At 58.4% G+C, this 18,038-nt stretch overlaps 1 protein-coding gene across 2 annotated transcripts in view; it reads left to right on the top strand.

Annotated features, from left to right (window-relative positions):
• Positions 1–18,038, top strand: part of TSPAN11 (tetraspanin 11) — a 179,301-nt gene that overhangs the window by 49,430 nt on the left and 111,833 nt on the right. The window lies entirely within an intron of this gene.

The following is an 18,038-nucleotide window of genomic DNA, read 5'->3' as shown; positions in this document are numbered from 1 at the left end:
ATTGGTAGTGCTAAAATTGTCTTGCTAACTCATTTACATGAATTAATGCATAACTACTCTCTTTCACTTTAGTTGCATACCACACATAAAAATTAGCTGTAGGTAATGCACTTGAAATCTGTAGTTAATATTCCAGAAAGTCTTTTATAAAAGTTAAGCCATGTTGAATCAAATATGATGTTGTCATTGGGAGGAGAGGAGAGGGGTTAGCTTTGTTGATAGGCTGGGTGGTCTTTAATAGAGAGATTTTTCTGCAGGCATTCAGATGTGGGATGATATTGGATGCCTAATCACTAAAAATACAAATCCTAACTGAAGTAATTCATCAGTACTTCTTTCCTTGCAGAGCTATTGTGTTCCAGGTTTCTTTCAAAATGTATATTTACTTGCCTTCATACTAACAATCTTCTGGGTTCTCTATATTTCTGTCCTGACAGGTGCCTGGATCTGGGTTTATGTATATACATGTGTTGTTTGTATACATGCATCGTGATCTATACAATATTTTAATAACAACTTGAGCATGCTTCTTCTTTGCAAGGTAATAATCTTGTCCTGGGCTAAATAAACTTGGAGGCAGAAGTATTTATTAGCTAAGAACTTTATTAGCCTGGGATACATTTAGCACTCAGTTAACAGAGACCATCCTTAAGTAATTATTATTGTAATCTTACATTCTTGCTGTCCTCTCATTCCTGTGCCCTATAGCTGCTGGTGGGAAATTCCTGTGTATGTGTAGTATTTGTATACAGAATTGCAGATGCAGCATTTCTGTTGTGATTCTGACACATCCCATGCAGGGCCGGCTCCAGGCACCAGCATTCCAAGCTGGTGCTTGGGGAGCAATCTGCCAGGGGCGGCATTCCCTGTTGTTTTGCCCCCAGGCAGCGTGCCGAATTGCCGCCGCGGGCGGCAGGGGCAGTCTGTGTGCCCTTAGGGCAGCAGGCGCATTTCCACGGTGGCAGCAGTTCAGTGCAGCTTCTATGTTTAGCTGTCCGTGCAACTTCAGCTAAACATAGAAGCTGCCGCCTAATTGCCTCCACTGCGGAAATGCGCCTGACGCCCTAAGGGCACACGGACTGCCCCTGCCGGTGGCGGCGGCAATTTGGTGTGCTGCTTGGGGCGGTGAAAACTGTAGAGCCAGCCCTGATCCCATGTAGTTTGCAATTATTGCTAGGCCCAGAGTTTCCCCTCATATGTAGCAGAGTGAGTTTGATTGTACTATTGAATAGTTATTACAGGAATGTAATAGGGGAGTAGTGAGCATCTTGAGGGATGTTTATGGTGTAGGAAGCATGCAGTGCTCTTTCTTCTTCGAGTGATTGCTCATATCCATTCCAGGTAGGTGTACGCGCCGCGCGTGCACGTCTGCCGGAAACCTTTTACCCTAGCAACTCCAGTGGGCCGGCAGGTCGCCCCCTAGAGTGGCGCCACTATGGCACTAGATATATACCCCTGCCGGCCTGCCCGCTCCTCAGTTCCTTCTTACCGCCGTGTCAGTTGCTGGAACTGTGGAGTGCGGCTTGCTGACCTCCACGTCCCTAGCTCTCCTGTTCGTCTTCGTCGTTTGATTGTAGATAGTTCTTAGTTGAGTTGTAGATAGTCTTTTAGTCTAGTAGTTAGTTAGAATCTTGTAAATAGTTATCGAACGTTGCCTGTGGGTGGGCCGTTGCCCTCCCCGGCACCGGGCCCATGCCCGGCTTGCCGGGTTTCAAGCAGTGCTCGGCGTGCAAGAAGCCGATGCCTACGAGCGATCCCCACGACGCGTGCCTTAAGTGCCTTGGGGAATCGCACATTAGCGACAAGTGCCGCATTTGCAAGGCCTTTAAGCCTCGCACTAAAAAGGAGAGAGACCAAAGACTTCGCGCTCTCCTCATGGAAGCGGCCCTGTCTCCAGCACCGGCGGCGCAGTCAGCCAGTTCTACTACGGCACCGGACCGCGCCGGCACCGGCAAGACTCCCCGGCACCGACCATCTCCGGCACCGGGAGCAGATCTACGTCCCTCGGCGTCTGCGACACCATCAAGGCAGGCCCGAGTGGACCGCCCGGCACCTACCTTAGCTGCGGCACCGCCTGCAGGACTGCTGTCGACTCCGGGCCCAGAAGGTCCGTCAAGTCCAGCTCCACCTAGCTCCCCCGTAAGATCAGGGGTCGAGCTAAGGGTCCCATCGACGCCGGAGACCTTCACCTTGGCTCGGGACTTAATTGCACTTACGGAGCCATCTCAGCCTCAGCCGGCACCCCCGGGACGCATAACTTCCAGGGATAGGCCGATGCTTCGAGCGCTGTCTCCCGAGTCCCGGCACCGATCACCCCGGAGGCGCGAACGCTCATGCTCGGGGCGCCGCTCGAAGTCCCGGCACCGGTCGCCCAGACGGTACCGGTCGTACTCGCGGCACCGATCACCATCCACACGGTCCCGGTCGGGCTCATCTCATCATCGGCACCGAGACTCCAGGAGCCGTTCGCCTCGGCGTTCGGCCCCGCGGTCGACCTCCCGGCAGCGAACCGGTGGCAGGTCCCGAACCCGGTCGACCTCCCGGCACCACGCTGGTGGTAGGTCCTGGTCTCCGCTGCCGGCCCGGCACTGCGTTCACAGAAGGTCGCGGTCCCGCTCCCGGCACCAACATCGCTCCCGCTCCCGGTCGGGATCTTGGCACAGATCATCACGCCGTTCCCGGTCCCGATCCCGGTACCGATGTGGGTGGCGGCACCGAGCCTCGGCACCGAGGGGAGCGTCAGTCACGGCGCATAGAGCTGCATATCAACCAAGCTCGGCGCCCCCTTGGCCTTCTAGGGAGCCGTCGGTTTCCTCCCACACTGACAGTGTCTATGCCATGGCACAGGACAGGCACGCGGCCCTGTTCCAAGACCCTCCGCCACAAGAACGAGGGCCTCCACAGTGGGGGTTTTGGACCCCATGGGCATACTCTCAGGCCCAGGGTCCGCAACACATTACCCCCCGCCCTGTGGCGGAGCGCAGACCACCGGAAGCGACGGCGTCTAGACCCCCTCACTCCCCGGAAACGGACGGTACTCACCGGGACCCAGAGCTCCCTCCGGAAACGGAGGTGCAGCCCCTCACGGAACCCCCCGTGGACACCTTGTTGCCGGGGGTCTCCTCGTCCTCGTCTCCGGATGAGGCAGTGGCGGGCACCTCGTCCTCCAGCCCCCCCCCCACTGGATTTGAGGGCACACCAGGACCTCCTCCGCCGAGTGGCACAGAACCTGAACTTGCAGGCGGAGGAGGTGTCGGAAATTGAGGACCCAGTGGTGAGCATCCTTTCATCCGATGCGCCCACCAGAGTGGCACTGCCCTTCATAAAAACGATCCAAACTAATGCCACTAACATCTGGCAGTCACCGGCCTCCATCCCTCCGATGGCTCGAGGGGTGGAGCGAAAGTACATGGCCCCCTCAAAGGGCTATGAATACTTATATGTTCACCCGACCCCCTGCTCGTTGGTGGTCCAGTCAGTGAACGATAGGGAGCGCCACGGGCAAGAGGCCCCAGCGCCCAAGTTGAAGGAGGCGAGGCGGATGGACCTCCTGGGCCGCAAGGTCTATTCGGCGGGGGCGCTGCAGCTCCGGGTCTCAAGCCAGCAGGCCCTCCTCAGCCGCTACTCCTTCAATTCCTGGGTAGCGGCGGGGAAGTTTGTGGAGCTCTTGCCCGAGGATGCACGCCAGGAATTTTCCACCATCCTGGACGAGGGCAAGAAAGTAGCAAGAACATCGTACAGGCCTCCCTTGATGCTGCCGACTCGGCCGCTCGGACCCTAGCTTCGGGGCTTACGATGCGCCGGATTTCTTGGCTGCAGGTCTCTGGCCTTCCACCGGAGCTCCAGCACACAATCCAGGACCTCCCCTTCGAAGGCCAGGGCCTGTTTTCGGATAAAACAGACCCTAGATTGAAGGATCTAAAAGACAACAGGGTCATCATAAGGTCGCTGGGCATGCATACGCCGGCGACACAACGTAGGCCGTTCAGGCAGCAAAACCAGCAGCAGCAGCCATACTCTCAGTTCCGCCCACGGCAGGACCTTTCGAGGCGCCGACGCAGGAACAACTGTCGCAGGCAGTCTGGTGGGCAAACGGGGCAGAACCAAGGCTCCACCAAGGCCCCTCCAGGACCTAAGCCTTCATTTTGAAGGTGCGCCCGGGGGCGCGGTACCAGTTTCCCCTCCGGATCCTTCCCTGCAGTTTTCCAACCGCCTTTCCTTTTTCCTCCCGGCATGGACCCAAATAACGTCGGACCGTTGGGTCTTGCGTACGGTGCAGGCCGGTTGTCGCCTGCAGTTTTCTTCGCCCCCACCCTCCCACCCACCTTCCCCGTCCCTCTTCAGGGACCCCTCTCACGAGCAATTCCTCCGTCAGGAGGTGCACGCGCTCCTGGCCAAGGGAGCCATAGAAGCGGTTCCGGACAACGAGAAGGGCAAGGGGTTTTATTCCCGTTACTTTCTAATCCCCAAATCCAAGGGCGGCCTCAGGCCCATTCTCGACCTGCGGGAACTCAACAAGTATATCGTGAAGTTGAAGTTCCACATGGTATCCCTTGGAACTATCATCCCTTCCCTGGATCACGGAGACTGGTACGCTGCCCTCGATATGCAGGATGCCTACTTTCATATCTCGATTGCCCCCCAACACAGGCGTTTCCTCCGCTTCGTGGCCGACCGCCAACACTACCAATTTGCGGTCCTTCCGTTTGGCCTCTCTACGGCCCCGAGAGTCTTTACAAAATGCATGGCAGTCGTCGTCGCACATCTTCGACATTGCCGCATCCACGTCTTTCCCTACTTGGATGACTGGCTGATCCGAGGCACGTCGGAGCTACAGGTCCGCGACCATGTCAACAGGATCAGCACCCTCTTTGCGACCTTGGGCCTCATAATCAATGCGGACAAGTCTACTCTACTTCCCACGCAGCGGATAGAGTTTATCGGGGCCGTTCTAGATTCTACCCTGGCCAGGGCCGTGTTACCCTGGCCCAGGTTCCAGTCCTTGTCGGACATCATTCTACGTTTGCGAGTGGCCCCGATGACCTCTATACAAACGTGCCTGGCCCTCCTAGGCCACATGGCAGCCTGCACGTTTGTAACAGCATATGCTCGACTCCGCATGAGACCTCTTCAATCATGGCTCATTGCGCAGTATCGGCCGGCCAGACAGTCATTGGACACGGTCGTCACCGTCCCTCAGAGTGTGCTGGACTCCCTTCGATGGTGGCTGGACCAATCGGTAGTCTGTGCGGGGCTCCCGTTCCATCCGCCCCAACCTTCGGCATCCCTGACCACGGACGCCTCCCATCTGGGATGGGGGGCTCACTGCGGCACCCAGAGAACCCAGGGCTTGTGGACACCACAAGAGATCAACCTCCATATCAACGTACGGGAGTTGAGGGCGGTCCGCCTTGCTTGTCAAGCGTTTGTCCATCTCCTTCAAGGTCGTTGTGTCGCGGTCTTCACCGACAACACAACGACCATGTTTTACATCAACAAGCAGGGCGGCACCAGGTCCTCTCCTCTCTGTCTCGAGGCAATACGTCTCTGGGAGTTTTGCATAGCCCATTCGATTCACCTTTCCGCCTCCTATCTCCCGGGAGTGCGGAACACCCTAGCGGATCGGCTGAGCAGATCCTTCCATTCGCACGAGTGGTCCCTCCGTCTGGACGTCACCCTCTCACTCTTCCAGAGGTGGGGTCGTCCCCGGGTGGACCTCTTCGCGTCCAGGGTGAACAGGAAGTGTCGAACATTCTGCTCCTTCCAGGGTCAGGAGCCAGGGTCTCTAGCGGATGCATTCCTGATCCCATGGACAGCCCACCTGTGTTATGCTTTCCCGCCCATCCCGCTCATTCACAGAGTTCTCATCAAGGTGCGCAGAGACAGAGCCCGGGTGATTCTCATAGCTCCAGCATGGGCCAGACAGCACTGGTATCCCATGTTGCTGGACCTCTCAGTAGCCAACCCAGTTACCCTGCCCCTTCATCGGGACCTGATCACTCAGGACCACGGCAGGCTCTGTCACCCGGACCTTCCATCTCTTCACCTGACGACATGGCTCCTGCGTGGTTGACAGACTCTGGATTGCGATGTTCCACCCCGGTTCGCGAGGTTCTCATGGGCAGCAGGAAGCCTTCCACCAGAGCGACTTACACAGCTAAGTGGAAGCGTTTCTCCTGCTGGTGTTCAGAGAAAGCTCTTCGTCCTACGGAGACTCCCGTCACCACTCTTTTAGACTATATCTGGTCCCTTAAGACCCAGGGTCTGGCACTGTCGTCCCTCCGAGTACACCTAGCCACCATCTCTGCGTTTCATCCTGCAGTGGACGGCTGTTCGGTCTTCTCTCACCCTATGGTGGCGAGATTCCTGAAAGGGCTGGAGCGGCTCTATCCACAAATTCGCCCTCCGGCCCCTTCATGGGACCTCAACCTGGTCCTGACTTGGCTCAAGGCCCCTCCATTCGAGCCATTAGCTACTTGCTCCCTGCTCTACCTCTCGTGGAAGACCGCCTTCCTTGTGGCCATTACCTCAGCTAGACGAGTGTCAGAGCTGAGGGCCCTCACGGTGGACCCACCGTATACCATCTTCCATAAAGACAAGGTACAGCTGAGACCTCACCCTGCCTTTCTTCCCAAGGTGGTCTCAGCTTTCCATGTGAACCAAGAGATTTTCCTCCCAGTCTTCTTTCCCAAGCCCCATTCGTCCCGCAGGGAGCAGCAGCTTCACTCGCTAGATGTCCGTCGAGCACTAGCATTTTATGTGGACAGGACCAAACCCTTCCACAATTCCCCCCAGTTATTTGTGGCAGTAGTGGACCGGGTCAAGGGGCTGCCGATTTCCTCTCAAAGGTTATCTTCATGGGTTACCTCCTGCATTAGGACCTGCTACGACCTGGCCCAAGTTCCGACGAGCCGTGTGACTGCTCACTCCACCAGAGCACAGGCGTCATCGCTGGCTTTCCTCGCCCGCGTCCCGATCCAAGAGATCTGTAGGGCGGCGACCTGGTCATCGGTCCATACATTCACTTCCCATTACGCCCTGGTCCAGCAGTCCAGAGATGATGCGGCCTTTGGTTCTGCAGTGCTCCAGGCCGCGACTTCTCACTCCGACCCCACGGCCTAGGTAAGGCTTGGGAATCACCTACCTGGAATGGATATGAGCAATCACTCGAAGAAGAAAAGACAGTTACTCACCTTTGTAACTGTTGTTCTTCGAGATGTGTTGCTCATATCCATTCCACACCCGCCCTCCTTCCCCACTGTCGGAGTAGCCGGCAAGAAGGAACTGAGGAGCGGGCGGGCCGGCAGGGGTATATATCTAGTGCCATAGTGGCGCCACTCTAGGGGGCGACCTGACGGCCCACTGGAGTTGCTAGGGTAAAAAGTTTCCAGCAGACGTGCACGCGCGGCGTGTACACCTACCTGGAATGGATATGAGCAACACATCTTGAAGAACAACAGTTACAAAGGTGAGTAACCGTCTTTTCTCTGAGTGATCTTGTTGATCTTCTGAAGCTTCCTAATGTTTTATAGTGAGGCTAATACCCGTATACTTTACAATATGGTCTAGTCCTGTGTGTGCAATGGAATATTTGATTTGACTTCTGATTGTTATGAAGCTTGTTTTATAAGATCATTATATTGCTTTTTCCTTGATTTTAAGACCGATGTGCTACAGTATGTTTCAGTCAAATAGATGAGCAGTGATACTACAGGGTAATGTGCACTTAGCAAGCATTGTACTTTGAGATTGTCTCATGTTAGTCCTGCCTTTGGGAACTGTTTACAGGAAGGGTCATTGATGTATATATTTCACAGGGTGTGATTGGGGCTTCATCTGTGGGTATATGTATACTGCAGTTGGAGGTGTGATTGCAGCACGTGGAGACATACCCAAGCTAGCTTTGATCTAGCTAGCATGAGGACCATTAGCAGCGAAGTTGCAGCATCATGGACTTCAGTGCAGGCTGTACAAGTCTGCCTAGGATCAAGGGTGCTTACGTGGGTGACTAGCCCACACTGTAGTCTGTGCCGCTATGACTTCACTGCTATTGGTATCCGAGCTACTAGATTAAAGGTTGCTCAGGTATGTCTACGCCTGCTGCATTCATGCCTCCAGTGTCTTATTCCTCTTTCTTGGTTGCTTATTTGGTTTTGACCTGCAGGGTTGATGGCAAGGGACATAGGTTTAATCATGCCATGTGTTTTGTCTTCCCCCTCCAATTCAGTTTTGTCACATTTTAAAGTATAGCCCTAGGTACCAGACTGAGTCAAAAGCTTTCTTAAAGGCTTAGAAGAGGCAAGTCTTTCTCCTCCCCGCCCATCCTCCCCATTTTTGTTAGTAAGTGCCTTATTCATTCCTTCTCAGACAAACAGCGCTTTGGCACCAAAATGTAACGGTTAATAGTCCAGTCTTAGTTCGCACAGAGCAGGAGCTGCTATATCTCTTCCATTATCACTTTGTTTGGAATCTACTTATTATATATTCTCAGACATCATTCCCTCTAGTCATTGCTTCTAGGAAATTTACATTTATTTACCAACAAAACTTCAGTTACTCTCCCAGTTACAAAAAGACTCTATCCTGTGGGGCAGCTGTAATCTCTTTTTCAGGAATAGATGCACATGATGGGAAAAGTGGATCTTTTCCTGATCATAGAGAATCCATGAAAATCTTAATAAATCATCTGGTGAACTGTATGGTTCAGGTGGTCTAAAAAATTCACACTTTTTGCTGAATCCACTGTTGAAACATCTGCTGTAATACCAGTTCCCCTGCAATACCTGAAGGTCCAGGCCTTATTAAATTTATTATGAGTAAGAGTTGGCAATTATGCTAGATTAGCAGCAGTTTTCATAGAATCATAGAAGATTAGGGTTGGAAGAGACCTCAGGAGGTCATCTAGTCCAACTCCCTGCTCAAAGCAGGAGCAACACCAACTAAATCATCCCAACCAAGGCTTTGTCAAGCCAGGGCTTAAAAACCTCTAAGGATGGAGATTCCACCACCTTCCTAGATAACCCATTCCAGTGCTTCACTACCTCCTAGTGAAATAGTTTTTCCTAATATCCAGCTGTGACAGACCCAAACCAGTAGAGCACAGGAGTTTGGTCCTATTGGCATCCAGCGGGGGTGGGCGGGCAAAGCCTGCCCACTTCTAAAGGATCTTCCCCCAGCCTAAGGGGAGGACCAACAGGTCTGGGACACCAAGTAATTACGGGGGACAACTAATGAAAAAACAGGATTGGGAGTGAGGTCATAGGGCTAAACAAAGGGAACCTGATGGGGACACCGAGCAGAGAACCCCGGACAACGCCCACTGCTCCTCGAAAGCATCAAGGGAGCCAGTGGACGCCGCCCAGAGGAACTCCGCTTGGTTGCGTGAACAGACGGAGGAACGGAAATAGGCCCTACAGTCGCAGCAAATCCTGTCGGCCAACCTCCTCTCCCTGGTGTTGTAGATGGCCAGTTTGGCCAGGGCCAAGAGGAGGTTGAGAAGGAGATCCCGCGACTTTATGGGGCCACGGATGAGGAGCGCGTAGATAAAAAGGTGAGGGGAAAAGTGCAACCAAAAACGCAGGAAAATATTCAGGAGGAGCCGGAACAGGGGCTGCAACCTGGCGCACTCCAAATAAACGTGCACCAAGGTCTCCTTCTCACCACAGAAAGGGCAGGTGCTAGGGACAGACGTGAACCGCGCCAAGTACACGTCCATGCTCATGGCTCCATGAAGGAGCCGCCAACTGATATCCCCAGCGGGCCTCGGGACCAGGGCAGAATACAAGCTGGCCCACCGGGGCTCCTCACCCTCGAGAGGCGGCAGGAGGTCCCGCCATTTGGTATCGGGGCAGGACGCGAGGGTGAGGTAGTGAAGGGTATGGAGCACAAGCGAGTACAGATGTTTCCGTGGCGCGGTCTGGAACAAAACCGGCTGCAGATCATGCAGCCGGCTGGCAGTGAAAGGGTGAGGGGGCCGATTGGGTCCACGGGGCAGGGGCCTGATAAAAATGTCCGCGGGGCCTGGGGTGGAGGGTGGGCGGGGCGTGCCCTCTCGCAGGACCCGGTCGAGGTAAGCCCGAGCAGCGGGCAGTAAAGCGGCCTTCACCTCCTGAAGTACGCGCTAGGGAGTACAAGGTCTGGAGAGCCCCATGCGCTGAGCGAGCGTCAGGGGATCCAGCCAGTCTCCCCAGTCATAGTCCAGGAGGTCTCCGACCCTGATGACTCCCGCCGAGACCAGCCTCTGGCACACCGTGGGGGACTCCGCCACCTGCACACAAAGCTGGGGATTGTGTAGCAGGGGCTCCGCGAGGAGGTCAACCCCCACGGTGGCCGCCACGGACCTGGTCGTTGAAAAGAGCTTCCAGGTCCGGAGGAGGTCTTGGTAGAAGACCGGCAGCCCGGAGAGATCTCGCGGAAGACCTCTCGGATGGAGGTAAAAGAGCTGCCGGTCGTATCGGAGCCCTCGAAAGCGGCGGAGGAAGGCGTGCGCCAATACGCTCCACGCTGGACTACCCACACCAAACAGGAGCCTCTGCAGGGCCTGGAGGCGGAAGACATGGACCTGAGCACGTAAGCACTTCAGGCCCTGTCCACCCTCCTCCAGGGGCAGGTGGAGGACCCCCGCAGAGACCCAGTGTGTCCCTGGCCAAAAGAACTCCAGAATTTCCGTCCGGAGGTTGGCCAGGAAAAACGGGACCGGGACCAGGGTGCTGAGACGGTATCAGAGCATGGACAGGACCAGTTGATTAAGCACCAGTGCCGTCCCCCAAGGGAGAGGGACCGGAGTAGTCCTGTCCATTTCCGGAGCCGCTCCGTCACCCTGCCCTGCAAATCCTGCCAGTTCTCCGGCGGAGACGGATGCGTGGCAGAAAGGTAAACGCCGAGATAGAGCAGTGGACCCGCGCTCCACCGGATGGCCTGAAGCGTGGGTGGGAAGGAGCTCGCCTGCCACCCGTCCCCACCACCAGGCCAGAGCTCTTGACTCAGTTGACCCGGGTGGAGGAGGCCGCCGAGTACACAGCTTGGCAAGCCTCCACCCATGCCAAGTCGCCCGGGTCCTGGACCATGAGGAGCACATCGTCAGCGTATGCCGACAGGACCAGCCGCAGCCCCAGCTCCCGAAGCACCAACCCCGTCAACCTCTTGCGGAGGAGACAGAGGAAGGGCTCGATCGCCAGAGCGTACAGCTGGCCCGAGAGGGGGCACCCTTGCAGCACTCCCCGCCCAAAGCTGACTGGCTCGGTCAGAGTCCAGTTGAGCCTGACCAGACACTCCGCAGAAGCGTACAGCACCTGGAGAAAACCCACAAACAGGGGTCCGAAGCCGAACGCTTGCAGAGTGCCCAGGAGATACCCGTGATCCATCCGGTCGAACGCCTTCTCCTGATCCAGGGACAAGAGGGCGAACGACAGACCATCCCTACCCCCCAATTCCAGAAGGTCCCAGACCAGATACAAGTTATCAAAGATGGTGCAGGTCTGGTCTGGATGGACCACGTCCGCCAGCACAGACCCTAGCCGCATCGAGATGGCCTTCGCAACAATTTTGTAGTCCGTGCTGAGGAGCGAGACGGGACGCCAATTCCGTAAGTCACGGAGGTCCCCCCTCTTCGGCAATAAGGCCAGCACGGCTCGCCTGCACGAGAGAGGGAGGACCCCGCTCTGCAAAGCCTCGGCCCAGACAGTGACCAGGTCTGGGCTGAGGACGTCCCAGAACACGCGGTAGAACTCCACGGTCAGCCCGTCCAAGCCCGAAAACTTATTGGTGGGCATGCAACGGAGGGCTTCCGAGAACTCGGCCAGAGTGAGAGGCAGCTCTAGCCGGTCCCGGTCACCCGTGCTGACCGTCGGGAGCCCGTCCCAGAGCACTCTGCAAGCATTAGGATCGGTCGGATCCGGGGAGAAAAGAGTGGTGGAGAAGACCCTGGCCCTCTGGCACATCTCTGCCGGATCCGTGAGGGGGTGCCGTCCTCCGCCAGGAGGCAGGTGACGTGCTTCTTGGCCCCCTTCCTTTTCTCCAGGGCGTAGAAGAAGCGGGAGCCACGATCCATCTCCGGAAGGAGGTGGATGCGGGATCGAACAAAAGCACCCCGGGCCCGATGGTCTTCGAGGGCCCGGAGCTCCTCCCACTTCTCCCGGCACACTCCACAGAGGGATGGATCCTCAGGGCTGGCGGCCAGACACCTCTCCAGCTCCAAGACCTCCCGCTCCAACTGCCCTATCGCTGCATCCCTCCGTCGGCTGGCACCCCGAGAGTAGTCACGGCAGAAGAGCCGGGCGCGCACCTTCCCCAGATCCCACCACCGCCGCGCCGAGGAAAAGGCGCGCCTCTGCCCTCGCCAAGCCAGCCAAAACTCCCGGAAGGATGCCACGAAGCCCGCATCCTCCAGCAAACTATTATTAAAGTGCCAATAGGCCGGCCCCGGCCTCTCCGCACAGAGAGAGGCCATCACGGTGGCAAGGTGGTGATCCGAAAAGGGGGCCGGCCGAACGCTGGAGGAGTGGGCCCGTGAAACATGGAAACGTGACAGGTAAATATGGTCCAGCCGGGAGTGGCGCGACCGATGGGCCTCCACCCGGACGAAGGTGAACGTCGAGACGTCGTCTGGGTGGTGGTCGCGCCAGACGTCCATCAAGGAGTGGCGGTTGACAATCTCCCAGAGGACGTCCGCAGCTGCCGGGCACTGCTCGGTCCCCGAGCGGTCCCGTTCCTCGAGGGTGGTGTTAAAATCCCCTCCCAGGACCAGGCACTCACAAGGGTCCAGGGAGCCGAGGAAGGCGGATGCCTGCTGATAAAAACGTAGCCTCTCCGGGCCCGATGTCGGGGCGTAAACATTGACGAGATTAACCACAAGCCCCTCCATGCGAACCCGGAGGTGCAGCAGGCGACCCGGTACAGCCTCGGCGATCCCCAGCACCTCTGGCCGTAGGTCGGGGGAGAACAGAGTCGCCACTCCAGCCGCGCACACCGAGAAGTGGCTAAAGTAGGCCCCGTCCCCCCACTCCAGCCGCCAGCTAGCTTCAGCGGCCGGATCCGTATGGGTCTCCTGCAGGAAAACCACAGAGTACCCCCCCTCCCGGAGGAAGGAGAGCACCTGGCTCCTGCGGAGACCCATCCTACAGCCCCGGGTGTTTAAGGTGGCAAGGACGATCGGCGCCATGAGGAGGGCTGGGGGGGATCCTCGCCAGCAGACATGCCCACGGCCTCCGGCAGGCCGCACAGCAATCTGTGACCAACCCCGAAGGTGAGTAAAGAGTCACGGAAGACACGGACCCGCCGGTAGGCCGCGGCGGCCTGCTTCCCAGTCCTCTTACCCTCCCCCATGAGGGCCTTCGCGGCCCGGAGGACCTGATGGAAATCCCCCCACCGCTGGAGCGCAAGATGGACTTTGTTCCGGGAGCCACGGACGTCCTCGAGGAACTCCCGCAGCTCCTCACTCAGCGCATGGGGGGGCGGGGTCACTGATGGATGCCCGTCCCCCAGTGGGGCCCCCGTCACAGCCCCGTGGCCCACCGAGGCAGGTAGGCAGGGGGCAGACCCCCAATGTGGCAGCAGATGGGCCGACACCACACGACCCGCCCCGCTCCCAGATTCAAGAAGGGGCGGTGGAAGGAGAACAGCAGCCCCTGGGGGGTCAGAACAGGAAGAAACTAATGAAGCCGCTCCCTGGGAGGTATTCCCAGGGGCGGCACTGGCATCACAGGAAGTGGGGGGGACAAGGACAGAGCCAACAGGAGTAGGGCGGGGATCAGGGAGAGAATCCGGGAAGGAGGTAGAGGCAGGATCCAGAGCCTCTATATTTGAGCCGCCGGACGGTGGCTCCTCTTGGCCAGGCTCAAGGATCTGGGAAGTGGGCAGGGGACCCCTAACGATGCCGGGCTCAGCCTCTGTGGCACGTGCGGCAGCCTCGGCATCCAGAGAGAGATGGTGGTCAATGGGGTCCCCACTGAGGAAGGAGAGTGGGTCCTCCACACCCAAGAGGGACACCCCCTGGGAAGCGGGGCTCGGCAGCGGGGCACTGGCTTTCGCCCCAAGGGGCTCGGCGGCCGTCAACAGAGTGCCACCCGCAGCCAGGTCGATAGAACATTCCAGGGGACCCTCAGAGGTGGGAGCAGAAACAGCGGGTAGGGGAAGGGAACCCGGGGACAGGGGGAATGTAGTGAGGTCGCCCAGATCGAGGCCCGCCGGCAGAGGGTTGTCCTCCCCCTGCGTGACTGGGGTCAAACCCAGGGCCTCGATCTCCGCGTAGATGGGAGGGAGATCACCGGCAACCACCCCAGGGCCCTCCTCGCCAGCACCCGAGGTGATACCCACTGCGGCGCTCGCAGAGGCGTCGAGTGGGAAGGGGGCGAGAGAAGCTCCCTCAGGGGCTTCCATGGGAAGGGACCCCGGAGGAGGGGCGGTGTCACCTTCCAGTGCTGCCATGGTGTCCCCAGCCAGCACCACAAAATGGGAGTCATCAGGGGGCAAGGCGGAAGACTCGTCATCGGTGCCCCCCTTCCTGCTCTTCCGGGGGGCCTCCGAATCCGAAGGATGGAAGGAAACTCGAGCCCTCCGCTTGCCCTGCTTCCCCTGCACTAAGGACCAGCCCTCCATGGCATCATCCGGGGGCTGGCTAACAGGGGTCGGCTCGGGGCGCAAGGGCAATGGCTCAGGGACTCGGGGAGGCAGTGGTGGGACAGCAGAAACCGGGGAGGATTCCCCCTGGGACGAGCCCTCTCCCACGTCCGGCGGTAGCCCCGCCACACCCTCCTCCACAGAGGTGGACCAAGAAGGAGGAGGAGGGGCAGCTTCGGGTTCCGGGCAGCCAGGGGGACCGGCGATGACAGGGCCGGCGCCTTGCCGGGGCTCGGGGGTCCCGGATGCTCCTCCGAGCTGGGCCAAGGGACAGTCCCTCCGGACGTGCCCCATCGCCCGGCAGAGGTAGCACCGGGCCTTCCCCGTTGAGTAATGCACCCGGTAGTGGGCTCCGTGGTAGGGGATCAGAAAGGACCCCTCGAGCGCCTCTCCGCCACACGCTGCTGGCGGCAGTTGAAGCTGTACTTGCCGGCGGAACGAGAGAACATGACGGAGGGCGGGGTCCTTGCAGCCCAAGGGGAGAGGGCTGATTACGGAGATGGGGCGTCCCAGGGCAGAAAGGGCAGGCAACAGGGCAGCATTGGGCAGGAAGGGAGGGACGGAGGTCAAGATTAAGCGGACCCCCAGGTCTTCCAACGGCTCCAGGGGGACGAACACGTCCCCCCATCACCAGGCCTGTCTCTACCACCTCCTGGGCGGCAGCCTCCGATGCCAGGAAAAAGACCACCTTCCCGTACATTTTGGAGGCCGCCACAATGGCCATGGGCCCCACCACCCTCGCCAACACCCGCACGTAGGTCTCCACGTGGGGCGAGGCGGGCACCATGAGGCAACGGACGCCGTGCTTCCTAGTCAAAGTGGGAAAGGGGCCCCGGCCACTGTAGATGTTGGCAGAAGCGGCGGTCAGAGGAGCAGCGGCAGGCGGGGGGGCCGCTGCCACCTGGGCGTATGCCCTGTGGGCCAGGGGAGGGACACCTGCAGAGCTGGTGGAGGAAACAGCGGGGAGGGATGCCGCAGCCGGTAGTGGGGCTGCGGCAGCATGGGCAGTCTCCACCATGGAGGGCCTGGCCTTTCTAGCGGGGCCCTTACCCTTCTTCCCACCCCAACCCTTCCCACTGGCTGGGGGGGCTCCCCCCAAATCAGAAGGGGCGAGAGACTTGGCAGCAATGGAGGTCTCCCCAGTACTCGCCGCCACCGGTGCCCCAGCAGGGGCAGTGGTAGGTGGATCGGCAGCAGCGGACGAGGTAGAGGCTTGGGCAGGGGACAAGGGGGCAGGTGGAGGAGGGGCAGTGGGAGCATCGCGAGGGGTCTCCCCCGCCACATCCCCCGCCATAACGAGAGCGGGAAGGGGGACAAACAGCGAGGGGAGGGGAAGGAGAGGAGGCGGCCACTCCTCCCCGCTAGGCTGCAGGCAGGGGAGGAGGGCGCCAGAAGGGGAAGGCTAAAGGGGCGTGGGGAGCAACCAAGGACCTAAGGGTGGGAGGGTTTCAGGGCACCAACGCAGAGGGGGGTTCCGGCTCCTCCAGTTGCACTAAGGGGTCAGGGGCGGCAACGGCAGAGGGGGGAGTGTAGTGAACAAGGGGAAACCAAATGGGGGAGGGCACAAGCGCATGGGAGGGGGCGTGGGCGCACGAGGGGAGGCACAAATCAGGGCTGGGGAAGCACAGGGTGGGGGGAAAAGGGCGAGCTGGGAATGGGGTAGAGGGACCACGGGGCTAGCTGCAGGGCTGGGGCAGGACTATCAGGGCCGCAGAGGGAAATGGGTGGGGCAGACAAATGTGGCAAAGGGGAGGGGGTCAGCCCAGAGGGCTGGGGGGTGTGCACTCACAGGCACTTGTGCCAAAAAGTCAATGCTAGGCTGCTGCTGCTGCTGGCCCAAATGATGGAAGTGGGCGTGGTGAGCCAGGCGAGCAGCTCAGTCCCAAAGGCAGGAGGCCGAAGCAGAAGGAAAACAGCCAGCGGCGGTGGTGGAGGGGGCAACGATGGTAGTGGGGGCGAAGGGGGACATGGATGAACCAGGGGCAGGCTCCACGCCACACCCCCGGTGTCCCAGCAGACACAGTCCAAACCCCCACCACAAGAGCACAGTTCAAAAACGACTCAGTCCAGAAAAGCCCCTTCCACAGTGGTCTTCACGTGGTCTCCCAGCAGCAGGTGGTCCTCTTCTCCTTCCTCTCCTCCTCCAGGCACCAACAGCTCCCCAGCAACAGCCACAGCAGCCCCAACAGCTCCAGGTGGTGGTAGTCTGGTGTCCAGGCAGGAGGGACCCCACTCAGATGGTGTCCTCAGCAACAAGAGCTGGGGTCCCTCACTTCCCTCCTCTCTGGGAAGCAGGCCAGCAGCACCCCCCCCCCCCGGTGCTGTAGGTGGAGTAACAGCAGTAACTGAGGTGAGGGGGAACCACCAGCCAGACAGCAAACAGACAGCAGAGAGAGAGGTGGGTGGTGGTGTCTAGCCCAGCCAGGGAAGCAGAAACAGCAGCAGCGAGGGCCCAGTGCCCAGCAGGAACAGCAGCAGCAGCAGCAGCAGCAGCCCTCTCCCTCCTTCCCCCACAGCAGAGCAGTAGAGGGAAGAGCCAGTACTGGCCCCAGGAGAAGCAGGTTTCTGTACCCTGAGGGACCAGAGCAGGGGCTGCACTAGAGTAATCAGGAACCTGCTAGAACTAATTAAGGCAGACAGGCTGATTAGAACACCTGCAGCCAATTGAGGCAGGCTAATCAGGGTACCTGGGTTTAAAAAGGAGTTCACTCCAGTCAGGTGGGGAGGAGCCAGAGGAGAGGAAGTGCGTGTGAGGAGCTGGGAGCAGGAGGCACAAGGAGCTGAGAGTGAGAGGCTGTGCTGCTGGAGGACTACAGAGTATAAATATTATCAGAAACTAGGAGGAAGGTCTTGTGGTGAGGATAAAGAAGGTGTTTGGAGGAGGCCATGGGGAAGTAGCCCAGGGAGTTGTAGCTGTCATGCAGCTGTTACAAGAGGCACTATAGACAGCTGCAATCCACAGGGCCCTGGGCTGGAACCTGGAGTAGAGGGTGGGCCCAGGTTCCCCCCAAACCTCCCAACTCCTGATCAGACACAGGAGGAGTTGATCTAGACTGTGGGGAAGATCACTGAGGTGAGCAAAACTGCCAATAAGCACAGGACCCACCAAGGTAGAGGAGGAACTTTTGTCACACAACCTAGACCTCCCCCACTGCAACTGAGACCATTGCTCCTTGTTCTGTCATCTGCCACCACTGAGAACGGCCTAGCTCCATCCTCTTTGGAACCCCCCTTCAGATAGTTGAAGGCTGCTATCAAATCCTCCCTCACTTTTTTCTCTGCTGCAGACTAAATAAGCCCAGTTCTCTCAACCTTTCCCCATAAGTCATGTGCCTCACCCCTCTAATAATTTCCATTGTGCTCCACTGGACTGTCTCCAATTTGTCCACATCTTTTCTGTAGTGGGGAGCCCAAAACTGGAC

This window comes from Gopherus evgoodei, chromosome 1 (assembly GCF_007399415.2).
Source record: "Gopherus evgoodei ecotype Sinaloan lineage chromosome 1, rGopEvg1_v1.p, whole genome shotgun sequence".
Lineage (NCBI taxonomy): Eukaryota > Metazoa > Chordata > Testudines > Testudinidae > Gopherus > Gopherus evgoodei.
The sequence above is the reverse complement of the archived record's forward strand: the minus strand, read 5'-3'. Positions and strand labels throughout refer to the sequence as shown.